Source organism: Dermacentor variabilis, chromosome 9, assembly GCF_050947875.1.
Source record: "Dermacentor variabilis isolate Ectoservices chromosome 9, ASM5094787v1, whole genome shotgun sequence".
Taxonomy (NCBI): Eukaryota; Metazoa; Arthropoda; class Arachnida; order Ixodida; family Ixodidae; genus Dermacentor; species Dermacentor variabilis.
Window position 1 is genome coordinate 10,761,848 of NC_134576.1, and position 19,358 is coordinate 10,781,205.

The window sequence follows — 19,358 nt, forward strand, 5'->3', positions numbered from 1 at the left end:
GCTGAACCGCATACACCTCCGCCTCCTTGGTTATCTTTGCGATTTTCTTTTTGAGCTTCCTGTTTAGCCTTTGTTTTCTTTTCATCTTTTAGTGAGCCCGCGTCTTGCATCCCATAGCTTGAGTAGTATCGGGTCCACCCCAGGTGTTTCCTCTGTTCTTTCTATTTCTTTGGTGTACTTGTCGAGCATCTCCCTGAGCTTGTTTCCCCAGCCTTCTGGGGACTCGACGTCATCCTCTATAGTTTTGCATTCCTTCCTGAAAGCATTCCAATCTGTCACCTTGGTGGTGCCAATTTCATGTTTTATTCTTCCGGTTGCCAATTGCCTTTTTAGAATGTAGTGATCGATGCCCAGATTCTCCAGCAGGTTTTCCCATACCGCCTTGTCTGTTACCCGAATGTATGTCAGGTGGGGACATGTGTCGGAGCTTATGCTGCTACCTAGTCTGGTTGGTGTACTGTCGTCTGTTATTAGGGTGCAGCCGTATATATCTTTGTTGTATATATCTGCTGCTTCTTTAACTTGTTTGCCTTTCTTGTCTGGTTTTTTGTAAGCTCAGGTCAGATCTTTGGCGTTAAAATCTCCTAGAATCACCAGGGGGTTTCTTTTGGCCAATTTGCTCGCTCCTGCAAAATGTTTGCGGAAGTCCGCCTCTTTCAGATTTATGACAAAGACACTGCTATCTTTTATTTTCTTTTCTTTTTTGGAATGATTTCGACAATGCCGTGGGCTATGCCTGTGTCGGCTATGGTGTCGTGTGCTATAGCGGTGAGGGATTTACTGATTAGTATTGCTGTGCGTTCTTTTTCATAGCACGTGTAGCCTTTTAGGTTGGTGTGGTTTTCCATTTCTCCTGTAGTGCTATAATGTCTGGTGGTGTGAGTGGTGTGTTTATGTATTGTAGGAGTTGCCCTTGTTTTTTGCGATAGCCCCGGAAATTCCATTGCCGAATTTCTATTGTTTCATGTCTGGCCATGATTAGTCATCGGAGTATGACGCGTTGTAGTTTTCGAGGCCCTGTCTTCTTAGGTTGAATTTGTCTTTAGCTTGTTGTGAGATTTGTTGTCTGCGTTGGTTTCGGATCTACTGATCCATTATTGCCATATTGTGTTCTATTGGGTTTGTTTTCTCTTGTATAAACACAATAAATTTTCTCATTTGGTCTTGGAAAGATTCTGGTTGCTGTGGTTGTTGTTGTGCTGGAGTCTGCGGTCTAGGGGCACTACCAGTCCTTTGATCCTGCAAGGCTTTAATTAGCTCCTCCAACCGCCTTTGTAGCTGTTCTATGCTTTGTGATATGCTTCGTTTTCCTTTCTAATCTTTCCCCGAGTGCAGAGGTGATGTTTTGGGTGGTCCCCAGCTCCCCTTAGCGTTGTCTTGGGCCTTCTTAATCTGTTGTTGTCCCTTGTGTTGCTGCTGCTCCCTCGTGGGCGGAGGCTGCAGTGGCAGGAAGGAGCTGTCCCTGGCTGGGTCTCTCGCCTGGCTCCTAGACTGGCTCCTGGCTCGACTCCTCGAGCGGCTCCGGCTGCCTCGATCGCCCTCTGAGCTCAGCCATCTCGGTCGGCGCCTGCGGCTGTGGCTGCGACTCCGGCCTCGGCGTTGTTGCTGCTGCTGATGCGGTTGTTGGCGGCCCCGGAGCTCTTTGGTGTCCTTGAGGCACCGCTGGTTGTGCCTGGTTCCGGTTAGGTGGGCTGCCCCGCATACCAGGCACTTCGGTTGGCATTTGTGCCCCTCTGGGGGGCTAGTTGCTCCGCAGTGGTGGCAGGTTCTCTTTCGCGGCGTTGGGCACACGTCCGAGCGGTGTCCTTGCTCGCCGCATACGAAGCATACTTGTCTCGTTGGTCCGTAGGGGTGCGTCTTGTATTCGCATGCCCCAAAAATAAGGTATTTGGGGATGAAATGGCCGTCGAAAGTGACGAGTGCTGTCTCCTACGCGCCCTGCATTCTGACGCCCGAGATCTCCACTCCTTGGGTGCGTAGGTGCAACTTGGATTCGAGTAGGTCCGCCGCGATTCCCGGCGGTCCAATGTGTTTCAATTTGTATTGGATTAGCGGCATTCTATTTGTGCTAAAAACATTTTATTACAGGAACGCCATAGCCTCATATCAGGGCGGTTGAAAATAACGCAATTGCTTTCCCTTTTGAACCATGTTTCGAGTGTAGCACATAGCAGGTGCCAATTAGATGCTGTTTTCACCTAAGCAAAGAAGGCGATGTAGTCTGTAACGGGCTTCTCACAAAACTCGAGTAAATGGGCATACTTTATTCCATCACCAGCCTGTTCTCTAATTACTCAAGCAATAGATCTTACTTCGTTAGCAATAATGTCAAAGGTCACGTTAGCAATAATGCAAAAAGTCACTAGCGGAGTTCCGCAAGGGTGCGTTCATGGCAGTCTTCTGTTATTACATTTGGTAATGAAATTTTTTAATCAATTCAACATTCGTCATTCCTTCTGTACGTAGATCACCTAAAGTTATTTAGACTGTCGATCATGTTCACGACTGCATTGGATTTAAAAAATGCTAAAACTGGTACAGCGCAACATCGAACATCCTTTCTATGTTGCGCTGTACCAGTCTTGAATTCCTTACCAACTCGCGAAATCCTCAACCCTAGTGAACTTCAAAAATACATTATTTTTCTTACTTCCAGAACTAGTGCAGAAACAATACGATATTCTTAAATGCTTCCAAAACTATGGTGTTATGTTACATAGAAAAAAACACACCACCTGCAATTTTCGTAGAGCTTTTAGGAGGCTCCAGTGCCAGAGTCGACGAGATAAAAGACTTGGGCTTCATCAAAACGCTGTGCTTCTCCTCCTCACAACGTGCACTTCGCGCACCTGGTATTGTTTGTCGAATATCGCATGACTTCCACTCTCCTGCTGCCTTTCTGAAATGTTATTCTACTACGTGCCTTCCACTAGTAAACTATGACTCGGTGGTTACGGACGAGACTTGCAAATATAATTATGTCCTCAATGAACGTGTCCAGAATAAGCACAACTTTAATTTGGGCGAGTTGGTTCATGGCCGAATGGTTGGGAAGGCTGCGCTAGAGAAAACAGTCCAGGTAGCACAAACTCATCTATAAGACATCTATGTTTGAGCTTGTTCAAGCCGTAATGTTGTCTGCAATCCGGCCCGTACAAGCTGAGTGTCATGTACTGTGCGGATGGTGACGCGCGCAGGTGCGCAGCGTGACGAGCAAGTAGACCAGTTAAGGCTCAACCAGACGTACGCGTTCCAATGCGCCCGCACGCGCCGCACCACGCCTGGGCGCGTACGGCGTCAGGCGCGGAGGCTGTTTCGCGTGTCGGCGCGCGGCGGCGTGGAGACCTACAACCGCTAGGATATTTGCGCCCGCGCCGGAAGCTGCCGCTCGCGTCAGTAGCATGACGCACCTCACATGATCATGGCGAGCCAACGTCACTTCCGAACGACTCTTCGCGCGACGTTCAGGCAAGCCCGGGCAAGTTGCTTCAGTACCTCCTTGTTGGCTGTGCGCGTTGAGATCGTTCTTCATGGCAGGTACGGACATCTTCAGCCGTGACGGCTGCATTAATAATGAAACTTTGATAGCCGAAGTGCAACGTCGCCAACCATTGTGGATGGCCTCTCATATACAACATAAGGACCGCAACCTCAAAGCTGCACTGTGGAATGAAGTGACGGCCTCCGTCCTGCCAGATGTCAACATCCAAGGTAAGCACGAGATTTTGCAGCTTCCACGTGAATATTCGTTTACTAAGCAGTCTTGCATTTCTCTGTGCAATGGGACTGGAGTTGGGGCAAAAGAGATGGAAATCGCTCCGTGATAAGCTTCGCCGCATCTTCAATGGCCGCATAAAGACACACAAGAGCGGCGCCGGTGCCGACGATGTCGAGTCGGTCGACACAGCATGGCCCTTTTTTGAGCTGTTGCTGTTTCTAAAAGACACCATGGTGACGAGACCGTAAGCTTGACATTATTGTTGTTGCAAACATTTTGCTGGCCAAAGGAAACCCACCTTGATTACGTCTATGTCAGTGAGATGAGGTGCTTGTTTCTTCCGAATGGGCAATTAACCTCATCGTAGAGCGAGATAGTAAGCCTTTTACCGGCTAATAATTTTGAGATATACTTGGCTAAGCCTACTGCTATGAACGATGGTAATGGGCATTTAAATGTAACAAATTTCAGTGTGCAATACGTGATTTTTGCGGTGGAGGCGCGTACAAAGGAAGGGGGGCCATCCTGTGCTTGGGTATGCACCAGTGGTGCAGCCAGGAATTACGAGGGGAACAGGGTCCGGCAATTAATCAGTGTAGGGGCGTGGTGGGGAGGGGCTTGTGCTCGGTGTTGCTACATCCGTATTTTTGGCTATGCTGATACCCACGCCTGCTCACCGAAGTAAACAAAAGGAGGGGGAAAGTTGGCAATTCAACGTTTATGGAAGCAAGCTGTAATATACAGGTGGCCTTCATTGTAAATACCAAATGCCTAGGCTGTGAATTATATAGCTTTTGCAGTTATCACAGTGCAATTCCACTTGTGAACAACTAATGGCAAGTGTTTTCACATCTCCATGGTATAGCATGTGGTGCCGCTTCGATCGGAGTCATTACCTTAAATCATAAATATGATGTGCATGGCTGTTTCATGTATGCTTGCCAAATTGCTGACTTATATAAGTTACTTCTAGTATGGCATTTCACTGCGATTAGACACTTTACAGGGAATATATATTTTCTTTTACAGATACACTGACATGCACGAAAATATTTTGATGCATCTTTACTTATATTTTTCTTTTGCATTTCTCTCTTTTGCACGATGCATGGTAATACGGATCACATTAGTGAATGACAACTTTAACATTATGAAAGTGCTAGTATTGTTCATAACAGTTTTACAGTGTGTGAGGCTATAACAATAATGAAGAGCAAGAAAAACACTGAAATGGTGTCACTTTGTTTTATTGCAATGTTACAAAACGTCACAACATAGAAAACATGCACTTTTTCTTATGTGCAGCACTTCAGGCAATTATGTAGTGCCTGCAAGTCCGAGAGAGGTGAGCCAGCAGCTGGACACAAGGGAGCCACTCGGTGCGAACCAGCAGCACAGTAGTGCAGCAAACATTTTAATGGGCATTGCCCAGTTCGAAGACCAGGACTTGGATGAACAATCAGATTTTTCTGATCTGTCAGGCTTGGTGTCGGCGTCCCAGGTCTCGTCAGCCTCGACGTCATCCCCAGCGCCAGCCTCAACATCATCCCCAGCGCCAGCCTCGACGTCATCTATGACATCAGCTTCGACGTCTACAGCACGAGCCTTGATGTCAGCAGCACAAGAAGCGGCTGCCCCAAGTCAGCAGGGAGCCGCTAGCCAAAGACTGCAAAAAAAGAAAGAAGGCCAAGTGAAGACGCTCTTGTGACTCAAATGGGCGAACTGTCCAAAACCCTCCAGGCTTGCCCTTTAGAGGATGAGTACTGTCATATGGCTCTCAATATAGGAAAATTCTTCACGAAAGTGCCAGAAGAACGGCAACTCGACTTTCAGATTGAGTTGCTGCAATTAATAAAGAAATATTCAGAGTGATGAAGGGTCTGTTGTACTTTTCTTAACATGAAAAATGTTTTACTGGTCTTCACCAAGAATTCTAGCATGTACGAGCATCACAGAAATGTCTTGAAAAGACAAGGCTCGTTTTCTAGCACCTCAGGAGATGGCACTATTTTGATATTCTCTCAGCGTTGTGCTGTCTGCGGTAACAACGCAGTTTCGTCGCATGGATTCCCTTTAACGTTCGATTGCCGCCTACTGCTTCGTCTTGAATGGCGCCAATTAACAATGCTGTTAAGTGCAGCAGAAAGGCAGTGAAGTTCACGGGCAAATGTCTTAAGACACGTTTCACTTTCATGTTGTGAATGATTCCTATGAAAGAAGGATTAACCAATGCTTCTACAAGGCTACAACTACATTTAAGCATTGACAGCCATGCTAAGAGCAAGTAGTATTTTATCAGAAGTTTTCAATGCATTTGCTGGCGTGCGCACATCTCGTTCCCCCTTAACAGATAGCAGGCTAGCGGACTTGCTTCAGGCTACATTGGCTGATTTTCCTCAGTTAAGTCTTCTTCTCACTGTGAAGCGGATATGTTGTACAGACACAGCCCAAAGTGTGGGATATCTATATAAGCATCCTTAAAAGTGAAGTACCGTGGGAGGCAATTGTTTTGAAGCACAATAAGCAATGTTTCTGCATGTATATACTGGTTTTCCTGCATATAATTAACAAAACAAATAATTCACCATAATTGATCACAGGTTCTAAAATAAGTATACCTTGTCCAGCCATTTAGAGTTAATGCAAAATGAAAGGCCACTGAAAGCAGGAGCTTTGATGTCAGGTGCGAGCGCTTATTGAATTTAAGCATAGCTCTCTCAAAACGAATTGCCTATGCTATGCCTAGGCTCCAGGTTAATTTTGAGCACCTGGGGTTCCTTAATGGCCACCCAGTGCATAGTGCACCGGCTTTGCATTTTGCAGCCGAGAGGCAATCTCACGCACTTTGGGCTTAGCAGAGCAACGCAAAAGCCACTCCGCCACCATGACGGGTAGTTCCTTCAACTATAGAAACAGAATAAGAAGTCATTTCCATTTCATGATTGGCAGTGAGCTTCTAGAATGTTTGCAAGAATACCTGAAGAACTTGATCATGAAAAGTTACAGAAGAATAAAAATGCGTTAAGGCCCATATGGCAGGCATTACCAAATCATGACTGCCAGGTTACTGCTACCAGTGAAACAAAAGTGTGAAAACATTGAATACTAGTGGTACTAATACAAGGGATACAAACTTGGAGGTTCATAAACCAGGGTGAGTTGATGTGAAGGACCGTACAACGAGCGATGGAACGAAAAGTTAGGTCTAATGTTACGAGGAAGGCAGGCGGTGGGGTCGCTATACAAGTTGACATTAAAGGAAGAATGGAGCTGGGCAGGCTATGCAATGTGTAGAACATACAGCCAGCAGTCTATGAAAGTTAGAGTGGGTGCCAAGGGGAACACAGTCAAGGATGACAGAAAATTAGGGGTGTGATGATGTTAGGAAATGTAAATACAAAGCCTCAAATCAGCTAGCACAAGACAGGAGTAATTAAGGATGCCGAGAGAGGGGTTCGTCCTGTAGTGGACATAAAAAATGGCTGATGATGATGATGATTCTCATTTAGCAATATTGCACTGTGGCAGATTTTCAGCACAAAGGCAAGAGGACGTGAGGAGACTGTAGTAGGAAAATGATCGGACATCAGTTATACATTCTCAGCAGTGTATTGGAGATATGCATACACCTGCTCATGTTTATCACCATACCATTTGCTTAGAGGATAAAATATGCTTTTCAGAATTACTTCAACATCCCCATGTCCAAGTGGATCCACAGAAATGTTTAATTTCCGTTCTAATCTTTGTAATAGATTCCCGAGTTATTTCTGTCACTCTAAAGATACGTACAACCTTTGTGGCAAATATTATCCCCAGACAATCAGCCTATCCTGCTTGCATATTCCCATCAAGATTGCAACGTTACATTGATAATGCACATGTTCATGACCTGGAAGTACTAGGTGCCCAGCGTTAAAGGAGGTGTACGTAACACACAGAAGCATTGTTGTTACGTGACAAGACAAGTGAAGGGGCACTAGCTTTTTTTTAAAGCTTAGCACAACAGAGCCTGCAGGTATGATGTAAATGTAACGAATAGATTTCTTTACTGTGAACCCATAAACTGTGACAAGAGGCTTTAGCCTTGTAACTTTCATAGCTCACCATCACTGAATTGTTAGATGTGTCTGCTCCCGTAGCCGCTCGACAACTGCTTCTTTGGACACCCCAGGGAGATTTCATTGCCAAGGAACCTCCCCAGCACTGCTACAAAAGTATGCTGCGACAAGGTTCCTGGCAGCTGCCGCATTACTGAGGTAGTTCCTGCAATGTGTTGCCTTTATCGAGAAGAAGTGGGGTTCCGAGTTGTTTCCTGATGCTTGTTGGACACCTTGTCGCCACTGTCCTGCGACGAGGTTACCAAAGCTGTCCTCTGTATCGGTGAACTTGTGTGACTGTGGGTTGTGGACAGTGAGAAAATTGTGCAGAATACAAGCAGCCTTGATAACGAAGTCCACATCTTCGGTTTCAAGTGGATGGTACGTAGCAGAATTCTCCATCTGGCCGCCGTTATCCCAAATGCGTTCTCTGCACAGCGCCTGGGGGAAAATTGAAACACCTTGAATGCCAATTTTAAAGAATACAAATACAGTTGAATCCCGCCACAACGAATAATTCTTAATTCCCCGTCAGTATTTCATAGAAATTAATGCCCTATGTTTCTCTGCACAATGAGTCATTTTTGGCGAGCATTTCCGCTTCAACGAAATTTTTACGGTCAAAATCAAAACCGAAACAATTGTTATTGGCAAAAGAGAACTGATTCACGTGAAGAAATCCCGTGATTGTAGTTTCACCATTGTGGTATCAGTTATCAGTTCAGCACATGCCTATGATGTAGGACTGTCAATGCTATAGAAGCAGAGGTGCTCTCAAATAAAGCACATTCGTTCCTGCCCTGGCTTCCTGCGTCGTGGTCTTTCCTTGGCCACAACAGAACAATTGGTGACAAAGATGGGATGATGCTACGATTCTGAACCAGGCAGCGGTGCAGCTGTTGCGGCGCAACGGACGGCTGGGCCACCATCAGAAGGTAAACATTTAAAAATGGCAATCCCTGTAGGTTCGCAACGTTTCGGAAGCATGCCAGAGTTTAACCCAAGAAGCGAGGATATCAAGTCGTATTTCGAGAGGTTTTAAAATTTTGTGGCACTTAACGAGGTTCAGGAGACAAAGAAGTTGAGGTTGTTCTTGAGCGTAATAGGCAGCACAGTGTACAGAGAGCTGAAGAAAATTTTAGTTCCTGACAGCCCTACTGACAAGACCTTCTCGGAAATAGTGTACTAGAACAACACTTCAGCGCCGAGTATTCAGTAATAGTCGAGCATTGCAAGTTCAAGAAGCACACGCAGCAGGAAGGAGAATGCTTCAAGGACTTTATGACGGAGCTTAAACGACTGGAGCGTAATTGAGAGTTCAAGGCGTTTCTGAATGATGCCTTGAGGGATAGACTAGTGGTAGGATTACGCGAACAAGAGGCTCGAAGTATACAGCAACAGAAGACTTAACCTTTGAAAATGCATGAAAAATTGCGCTCGAAAAAGAACTTGCTGCAAGGCAAACAAAGGAGCTGCATTGCCAGGCTGAACGCTCGACTGACATAAATGTGGTAAACGAGGGAAAGCGGAAACGAAAGCCAGGCCGTTGGGGCGTAAAAAAAGAAGGGGGCACAAGCAGACCGTTTGTTATCGCTGCGGGAAAGGGCACAATTCATACAGGTGCTGGTACCGCAACGCGGAGTGCCGTTCATGTGCAAAGACTGGGCACCTGCAAACGATCTGCCGAGAGCGAAAAAGTCGGCCAGTTGACTATGCTGAAGCGACGGACGAAGAAGCGGATGATTCCGAGACATTTCACGTGTTACTATGCGCATGAGATGGAAAGCGAGGCTACAAAGTTTCCGTGCAGATTGAAGGGAAGCCAGTTTCTATGCTTTTGGATACGGGTGCAGCTGTCACATCGATGCCTGAAAGTGTTTTCAGACAATGGTTTCCGCGGACTAAATGCAAGCCAAGGTCAGTTTTGAAAACGTATACAGGTGAGCCCGTAAAGCTGCAAGGGAAGGCGACCGTAACCGTTGAGCATAATGGCTGCATAACTGAGCTTCCATTGCATATAGCAGAGGATCAGGGTAAGGCTATGCGTACACTTCTAGGCCAGGATTGGCTAGAAAAGTTGCAACTTGACTGGAAAACCGTCAGTGGTGCCACAGAAAACGCTGGTGTCAATTCTCCGCGCGAAATATTTTTGGAAGTTTTCCGCACAACACCGGGCGGGAGTAGTTTCGAATTTCTAAGCCAAAATATCCACAGAACCAAACTACGCCTGTGTTTTGCAAAGCCAGGTCTATGCCTTTGGCTACTAAAGAAATAGTCAGCGAAGAACTTCGGAAGCTAGAAAGTCAAGGCGTCTTAAGAAAAGGTACCACCAGCAAGTGGGTGACTCCCATTGTACCGGTTTCGAAGCGTGGTGGCGGAATCAGAATTTGCAGTGACTACAAAGTAACAATCAATCAAGTGATAAAGACCGATTGTTACCCGCTCCCGCTTCCTGAGGATTTATACTCGATGCTAGCCGGTGGTAAGGCATGTTGTGTGCTGGATTTGTCCTCTGCGTACCAGCAAGTGCCTCTTAGTGAAGGTTCTAAGCCACTGCTCACGATAAGTACACATCAAGGCTTGTACAAAATTCAAAGGCTTTCATTTGGAATTGCGAGTACACCAGCTATATTTCACGCCATGATGGATCGAGTTCTACAAGGAATTCCCAATGTCGGGTGCTATATAGACGACATCATCATCAAGGGTAACAGCGCAGGAGATTTCTACACAACTACCACAAGCGTTCTCAAGAGACTTAGCGAGCACAACATAACGCTGAAAGAGGAAAAATGAAAGTTTTTTCGTGATTCAGTAGTCTAGCAAGGCCACAAGATTTTGAAAGAGGGCATCGATCCCACCGCTGAAAAGATAAAAGCAGTACGAGATGCCCCAGAGCCCAGCACCATCACAGAAGTGAGGACTTACTTGAGTCTTCTAAACTTCTATGGCAAGTTTTTGCGGCATTTGGCAACTGTGGTAGCCCCTCTTTATCAGCTTCTTCAAAAAGATCACAGGTTTAAATGGACGCAACAGTGCAAGAAGGCCTTCGAAACAACTAAGTAAATGATTCTCAACAGTGAAGTATTAGCCTTCTAAGACGTCACAAAGCCACTCGGACTTAGTTGCGATTCTTCCGCTTACGGCTTGGGAGCAACTGCTTGGAAGGTGAGCAACGTGGCTGGCATCTTAAGCAACTTCGTGCCGGCAGACATCTACAACGCCGATGAGACCGGGTTATTCTACGAGATGTTGCCGGCCAGGACGCTCGACTTCAAGGGGCAGCGCTGTCACGGCAGCAAACACAGCAAAATATGTGTGACAGTGCTGCTTTGCACAAACATGGATGGCTCTGACAAGCGTTCGCCATTAGTCCTTGGAAAAAGTGCCAATCCGCGCTGTTTCAATGGATCCCATAGCCTACCTGTGCAGTACAAGGCGAACAACAAGTCATGGATGACCCGAGCTATTTTCACACAGTGCATGGTGGCATTGGACCGCGACATGAAGCGGCAGGACCGTAAAGTTTGCTTGCTTCCGGACAATTGTGGACGATAAAATTATGCCAACTAGCACAAGTTTCAGTTATCTTTCTACTGTCTCTCAAATCCTGCAAAATTATAATGAATACAGTGGAATGCAAAAAAACCTTCCGTAATTTTTAGAATTTATTACTGCAATAACTGCAAGGGTGGTCTCCACAAACTAAGATAATCGGTCTTGTATGTTGCTTACTTTGCCTGCTACATGTAATAATGACATGAGGGATTGAATGCCACATACCTTGCTCGGCTTAGCCTATAGTTGAAGGCCCGTCTTTCATCGTCAAGCTGCCTGGCTGGATAAAGACGAAGAAAATCCTCTCTCAGCTGAAAAGCCTCGTCGCCTACGAAGGCATATGGTGCATTTGTTGCAGAGCCAGGAAGCCAACTCAGTGATGGTATATCCAAGTCTCCTTGAGTGAGGGCACGTCCAAACTGAGTTTTTGAATGTGCCACCATCACTGAGGCGACCCTCGGCTCCCACATCGATGAGGGTGTACTTGCAGTCACTGTCGACCACAGCCATTAGGACCACAGAGAATGTGCCCTGCAATTATGAGCACAAAGCACAAAATCAATACAAGTGCAATAATTGTGACAGCTGCACCAGTCTGAATAAGCACAATATCGGTATATCTCATTGAAGTGCAAAACCAGCTGCCCATATTGTGAAGCCTAGAATCCCAGTAGAACAGTTTGTGTAAAATTTCATCGTAATGCATGACTGAGGAAGTAAAAACACCTCACACCAAGTGCATCCATTCTCCTGTCTTTGAGATTGTTGTCTGCATGTCAGTAAACGGTTATGGCATGTGCAAAGTAATGGAAAGTTTATTGAGCGACTTGAAAGTAATCACAGTTGATAAATGGTCTCTGGCAGTAGCACTAATACATGCACTTGAAATTGTTAAACGTCCTTAGTCACCTGATGCCAAGAATCAATTCTACAGAAGTAACTTGTTAAGCTCTCACAGCTAACATCTTTTCGAACTTTTTTAAAATCTTTTTTGCACCTGTCAAATAATTATGAGGCATCGAGCAGTCCTGCTGCTCCCCGTGATCCCTACTGTATATATGAGATTATATCTGATTTATTTGTGTTTATAGCCATTGGCATATAGCAAGCTTTTGTACATTTACTGCTCTATACATTTTTAATAAAGCACTAGAATATGTTCACCTTTCTTGATTGATTGTGTAGATGTTCTTTGCCACTGTGATATGCATACGATTCGTTTTTTGTTCTTGCTGTTCGTGCTTGCTACCACCCTGTATGCTTTGTAATGTTGATTCTCTTCGCCCCCACCCCCCCCGCTATAATGCCATGAGGCGCTATGGGTATGATGTAAACATAATAAAATTTGGGGAATAATACAGAAAATAAGGCCAAAAGCTTAACAGGATTCTGCTGAACCATGAATTTTTAATAAATGAAATTTATGAGTCATTTGTTCTGCTTTGGCACTGAGTATGTGAAAGTGCCTCTCCACCCGTGCAAATACCAATATTACCAGGTGATCTGAGTAATGTGCTCGTCTGGTCAAATGCAAGTAAACAAAGGTAATGCTACCTTGTAGTTGAAGTAGACGCTGCCAGAGTTAGGAGGGCTAACAATGACAACATATTTGCCGTCCACAGCACCTAGGCAGCTCGGGAACTGCCATCGCATCGAAAAGCCCTGGGCTATCTTCTCCCACTCAGCTCTGCTGGGCACCTAAAAGAGTTGCACAGAATCATCAGTGCTCAACTACACCACACAGTAGCTGATTTGATGTCTGCAAATATGGGATGCTGTTTTGAAATATGATCTCAAAAGTTCGAATGATACATGGGAATGATTTGAGGGGAATACGGCAAAGTTGCTTACAAGTCATATTCAGAAGAAACAGTTTCGAGAAATTTATCGTGCCGGGGCTAAGGCAAAAAAATTAATGTGAGCACTTTTCTAAGTTACGATTCATGAAAAAGCATGGTGGTGACAGGCATACTCACTCTTACAAGCCACTCACTGGATGCAAGGGCAGTGAATTCGCAATTCGCAGCTTTTTATCAACAAAGCAAAAATAGCAAATTGTGCCAGTGAGCACCATGAAGAGAGGAAAGGCAATGAAGATAAATACTGACATAATAAAGATATATGGTTTCGCACTGGATAGTCGCCAATTAAAAGTTCTACGGGGCAGACAATGAGGCTGCAGGAGCCAATGTCGTCTAGAAAAAGGTTCACGGTCATACTTGCAGCCCTCGAACAACATCTGCATCATTTCTAAACAGAACAGTCACCCGCAAAAGTTTACGGGGCAGGGGTTTCACGATGAAGGGGAGTTTCTGCTCTGGTAAAGCGCAATGCTTCCAATTCAATGGCTCACAGTGTAGACAGCAAAATCTACTACGGATCGAAGCTTTTAATTAGAGGCTATATGCACGGGCTTCGCGGAAATGTGTAGCGACTCACATTGCGGTGCATAGCTGAGTATGTGTACGGGGTGATCATTTTAAGTGTTCCAGAATTTTTAAAAATTGTCTGTGAAAGATAGAAGAATTCTTGTCCTTGAGCTGGATTATTCGAAGAGGCAGACGTTACTAGCATGAAAACACATATTTAACTTATAAAGAAAAACTTGCAAGTTAACTTCCTAACTTTAGGGCACATATTGCAATTTATGAAATGTGCTGGTGATTTTAAGACATATCCTTTTAAATTTAATCACTCGGATGACACCAGTTTCGAGAAATAATTTCCAAAGTGTGGGACGAAATACATTGGAGTTTGTTACTTTTGCGCGGAAGAGTGCAATCTTACGGCGAGTTTGATGAGACATATCTCTAAACTGGTCTCATTCTGAAAATTAGTTTAAAGTGTACACACCTTCCAAACTCACCAGGGACAGTTAGTAAATTGCCATATGTAGTGTAAATTAATTGACTGAGAAGTTGAATAGCCAATTTTGACTTCTCATGCAAGTAATGTCGGCCTCTCAATAATCCAGCTCAAGCACTAGAATTATGTTATCTACATCAGGCGACATTTAAAAATCCCGGGAAACTTAAAAATACTCTGCCCATGTTTTGGTGAAGCACACAACAAGCACCACATCTCAGACGCATTATGAAAGCATTCGCTTACCTTCATATAGTGATTCTTCAGTCGTGCCCAGAGGGACCGACATGTGACGTGTATGCACATTCGTGCAGTTTCAATGCCAACACGATATGCAAGTGCGACATTACAGATATCTTGGCCTGATGCCAGGTAACTGTAACACAGAGAAACAAAATCACAAAACATATTTTTGAATATTTAGTTCCATTTATTACCACAATAATTAAGAATGTTTCTTTTTTGAAGTGCTGCTACCATTACAATCTTTAGGTGCCACTTTCTTTCGTGAACAAAGAACAAAAGTGCTCTTGTAAAAGTGCCTAGTATAGTCTAATATGGTACTGCTAGTTGAGCAATTTTTTCTTCAAAAATTGATACCACATTTTAATGTCTTCTTACACATATATCTTAACCTTCCACATTGTATGCCGTTCTGGTGACTGCTTTCTTTTTTACTTGTAATGCCAAGGCAAGCAAGTTCGAGCAAAGATTCCCAAGTTAGACGGGCCTCACCTAGCACTGCTTGTCATAATAGCTTGCAGGTGTTATAAGCTCAGTACAGGAAAAGTTGTGAGAATTAAATTAGGTGCTATGCAACGCATAAATGAAAAAAGAAAACGAAAAGACAACACAGAAAGACTTGTACCCAAGTTTCTTTGCCTCATATGCCCAGTTTTGTGCAGCAAACAGTCCATTAGTAAGTATGAAACTAGTCCCACAAGGTCTCCATTTGTAGAACGCTAATTGATAGCACAACACAGGCACTACCCGCTAGTGAAACCACTACATACGAAGAACTGAATACATACGTACCTTAATGCTATTGCCAGCCGTTCAGCTGGCTCCAAGGGTTCTCTTATGAAGTTCTGACAAGTTAGGTCTGCTACAACAAATGTCAGCAATGTATCAAACATCTGAGGCGTCATACGGTAAAACTTGAAGAAGAAGGCATGGTCGCCTTCACGCATACGCCGCAAATGTCAAAGAAAAAAAAATAGCTGTGAACAGGTTTTCCAGGCTGGTGCCCATCTCTGTGCAGCAAGTATGTCACTAAGTACGCCATACAAGTATGTCCCACTATGTTTTGGTGACATATTTCTAAAGTCTCACAACGCCTTCATTCTCGTGCGGCACTTAAGACAAAAGTCACTACACAAGACCTTTCACGATGTCTGGAGCGTGCCGGAATCGGCGAGAGAGGACAGTTGATAGCCCCAGCACTCCTAGGGCTCGGCGAGTCCGCAACCTACGGACCAGTCCGGGTTCCGTCCTCGATGCCCCGTTAGCCCCTTCGGATTACCGGAGGCGCCAGCAAAGATTACTGAATAATGCTACGTTGTTTACACTTAGTACTCGTCGAAATTTCCTCTAAAAAACCAGATTACACAGCTGTATGGCGCTGAGCCTATCACGGGCCCATTTTTCATCATTCCGACCGACACTGCAGCAACGACTTCGGTGTCAAGCATGCGCATGTGTATTCGGCAGCTAATTGCCTGGCTTGTTTGCTTCACAGGGAAAAAGAACAAAGTTACTTACTGTTGTGTAGTAAAGTCCTTCTTGCTTGCGTGCTGCAAACATGGGCGGAACCCACGATCGTCGCGGTTGTCGTTGGTACCGACGTCGCCTTCTCTTCAGCATTAGCAGCCACGTCATCATTTTCATGACAAGCAACACTTTCTTTTTTCTGGACAACGGTCTCATGATTCAACAGTTAGCACAAAGGTCGAAAGCTTTCAGCGCAGTTCGAGGTCTGACACACCGTACAAACGTACAACCACAACACGCGAGGCGCGTAGCACACGAGTGATGCTATGCCGATGCTGCTGCAGGTTTCGCCGTGCTCACAATACTCATATTAGGTCGCAGTTGAGCTGAATGACCCACAAGGTGTCGTAAAATATGTTTCTGAAATATAAAAACAAATTTTAAGCTAAAATTATTGTGTGTTCTTGCAATATGTAACACATTGCTTAACGTGGCCGTTAAGCGAAGGCTAGACTGCCTTGAACATGGCAAGCTAGCAACACTGCGCCGCCGTGACGAGATGCGCGGCTACGCGCGGCAACCCGTGCATCGTTTGGGTGCGCGCCCTCTTCCTCCGTCGGGCGGACGCGACGTCGAGTCAGCGCGGCGTGTGCGGACGCATTGGAACGCGTACGTCTGATTGAGCAGCTCAGAAACTTTGAATTCTTTATTCGGAACAGCGCGTTCTTTCTATACGTCTTGGCGGTTGCTTATCCGCTTCTGTTAACACAGAACTGCGCTTGTCTGTGCTAATTCCTTTCCCCGCCGATTAAGTTCCCTTCAGGAAGTCCTCCGACTCCTAATGAGCCGGTTATTGTCGTTGTCGTGAATTTTTACGCAGGGTTGCAGAGGCCTCGGCTGGCGTCGGCTGGACGGGTGCATGGTGTAGGGACCGCGCTGGCGGGGGGGGGGGGGAGGAGGGGGGGGGCTTGTGAGCTGAACATTTGCCTCCTCCCCGGGCTTTGTTTGAAGCTGGTTTCGTTCGCTCATCGTCTGTTGGGCTCCCTCCATGGCCTCGTCACACTCGGGCACACCCGTCGGCATGGTGTGGGGGCAGGCTCTCTGGAGTGGCTGGGTTAGATGACTGGCATCGGGTAGCCGTACCTGCGTGCTGGGAATAACAGGCAAGACGTAGATGATCAACGTGCACGAAATGCACTTTGCCCTCCATGTCCACCTATTACGTCACTGGGCTAATGACCTTCACAGTTCGGCCTTCAGTCCTCGCTATTCTCGCCCCTCTGACAGTTTTAACGTAGACGGAGTTTCCTTCCACGAAAAATCGAGATACAGAGCGACCTCGGTCATGTCGAGCCTTGGACTTTTGTTGCGCCTTTTCCATGTATTCTTGTAATGACGGTTTTAGGCGCGACAGCTTTGTACACGGCGCTTTCTTCAAAAACAGTTCAGCCGGTCACCGGCTCGTTACTGCGCATCGAGTTGTCCGATAGGCAAGCAAAAATGGTCTTGTCATTCGCATAGCGTCCTGTGGCTGCCGGAGGTGCTATCGTGGAGTAGTTGCGTGCGCAAGCTTCTTTCTAATGTTAGCAACACACACCTCTCAGCTGCTCCATTAGGCTGCGGGTGATAAGATGGGCTCTATGTGTGACGCACTCCCCATGACTCGAGAAAATCGTTGAACTTCCGCTCCGCAAACTGGGGGACATAGCTCGCATAGCTCTACTTGCTAGTATGCATAGGTTCGATCCAAAACGCAGTAGACGCTCAAGCCCTCTAAAGCTGCGGGCAAGTCTTCCGGTAGCGGAAGCGGTTAGTGCTCTGTTTTGAGCACGGAGAACACTGTGAGCTATAGTCACCACACAAGTGGACACTTGCCTCTCCGTCTTTTGGCACCGCGAACAAAAGTGTTGCCCAATGACTCCGTGTTACGCGCTTCATGACGCCGGATTCCTCACAATTATCCAGCTGATTGCCCACTGGTTCCACCAGAGCGGAAGGCTACTTATGTGCTTTGCAGAACACGGGTTTGCTGTCCGCTATTTTTTTAGTATTTGCGCTTTGAACTTGGAAATTAATCCCAGCTGTTGGGGAAAAAAACGGCGCAAATTTCTGTTTCAGCTCGGTTACGATATCATTTATGTCTACTTTCCCTATGACAGCGGCTTCGTTCCAATTTCGCCTTAGTCGACTCAGCCAGTTTCTTCCGAGTAAGCAGGACCACTGCTTTCTTGCATCATCGACTATTATCAGGGGAAACATGCAAGTCTGCTTGTTGTATTCTACTTGCCCGCCGACCCAACCAAGAATGTGTACAAGCTCGCCCATGTGCGTCCTTAACAGATCAACCACCGCCTCCATAAGCAGGTGCTTCCCATTCTGCCGATACATTGCCATTGGTATAACCGCCACTGAGGCGCCGGTGTCTATTTGCATGGTCACGTTGGTGGCCATCTATCTCCACGGTAACATGGTCGGCTGACTTGTTGCGGGCGATACTACAAATGCGGAAGTTTTCCTCTTACTCTTCCCCGGAGTCATACCGCCAATTTATTTCTTTGTGTGGTTCCCCGCCGGCACATCGTCCCGAGATGATGGTTCGCGCCAAGTTGGCGTTGTACCTGTGGTACCGGCACGTTCTTTCCGTTCTTCCACATCGGAAACATTCTATCGGTTCTGTCCCGATTCCTCGCCTGCGGTTCTAGATAACGGGGAATTGCTGCTGGTCCAAAGAGCTTGCCTATTTGCCTGCATTCAGCTGTGAGGCTGACGCGACGACCTGATTCGGGAAACATAATTTGTTGCCACTGATTCGATGCCAGTTCACAGTCCAGAGCCATCCTGCGAGCTCTCTCAAAGGTCACAACCCCTGCACTGCCGCAAACAGCTCCCACTTGATGTCCGCACACCGCCGCCCTAGTACGAGCCTGTACATCAAGGCTTGGTCAAGAAAGTCACCAAATGCGCAAATTCTGGCTAAATTCTTCGGCTGGAGTATGAATCCCACCACGCTTTTTTGTTCACACTGCACACGGTGGTTGAATCTGCATCTTGACGCTATGCTGGCTTTCTGAGGGCTGTAGCGGTTCTCCAGGACCGCTTTTGCCTCCTCCTACGTTTCTATCGGTGGCGCATGGGATCCCAGCGGGTCTTTAAATACTTCGTACGCTTTCGGTCCTACGACCATCAAGAATGCAGCTAATTTCTTGCTGCCAGCTACATCATTTGCTCCTAGATACAACCCCAACCGTTCCACGTACGAGTGAAACATTTGGGCCTTCTCGCCGAAACAATCGATTGTTCCCACCTTGACTTGCAACGCCGCCCTGCCTGGTTGCCTGCCCTGCTTGATGTCCGCCGCTGTCCCTGGAAGTCACAAACGCCGATCCCATCTTCGTCGCCATATGTCA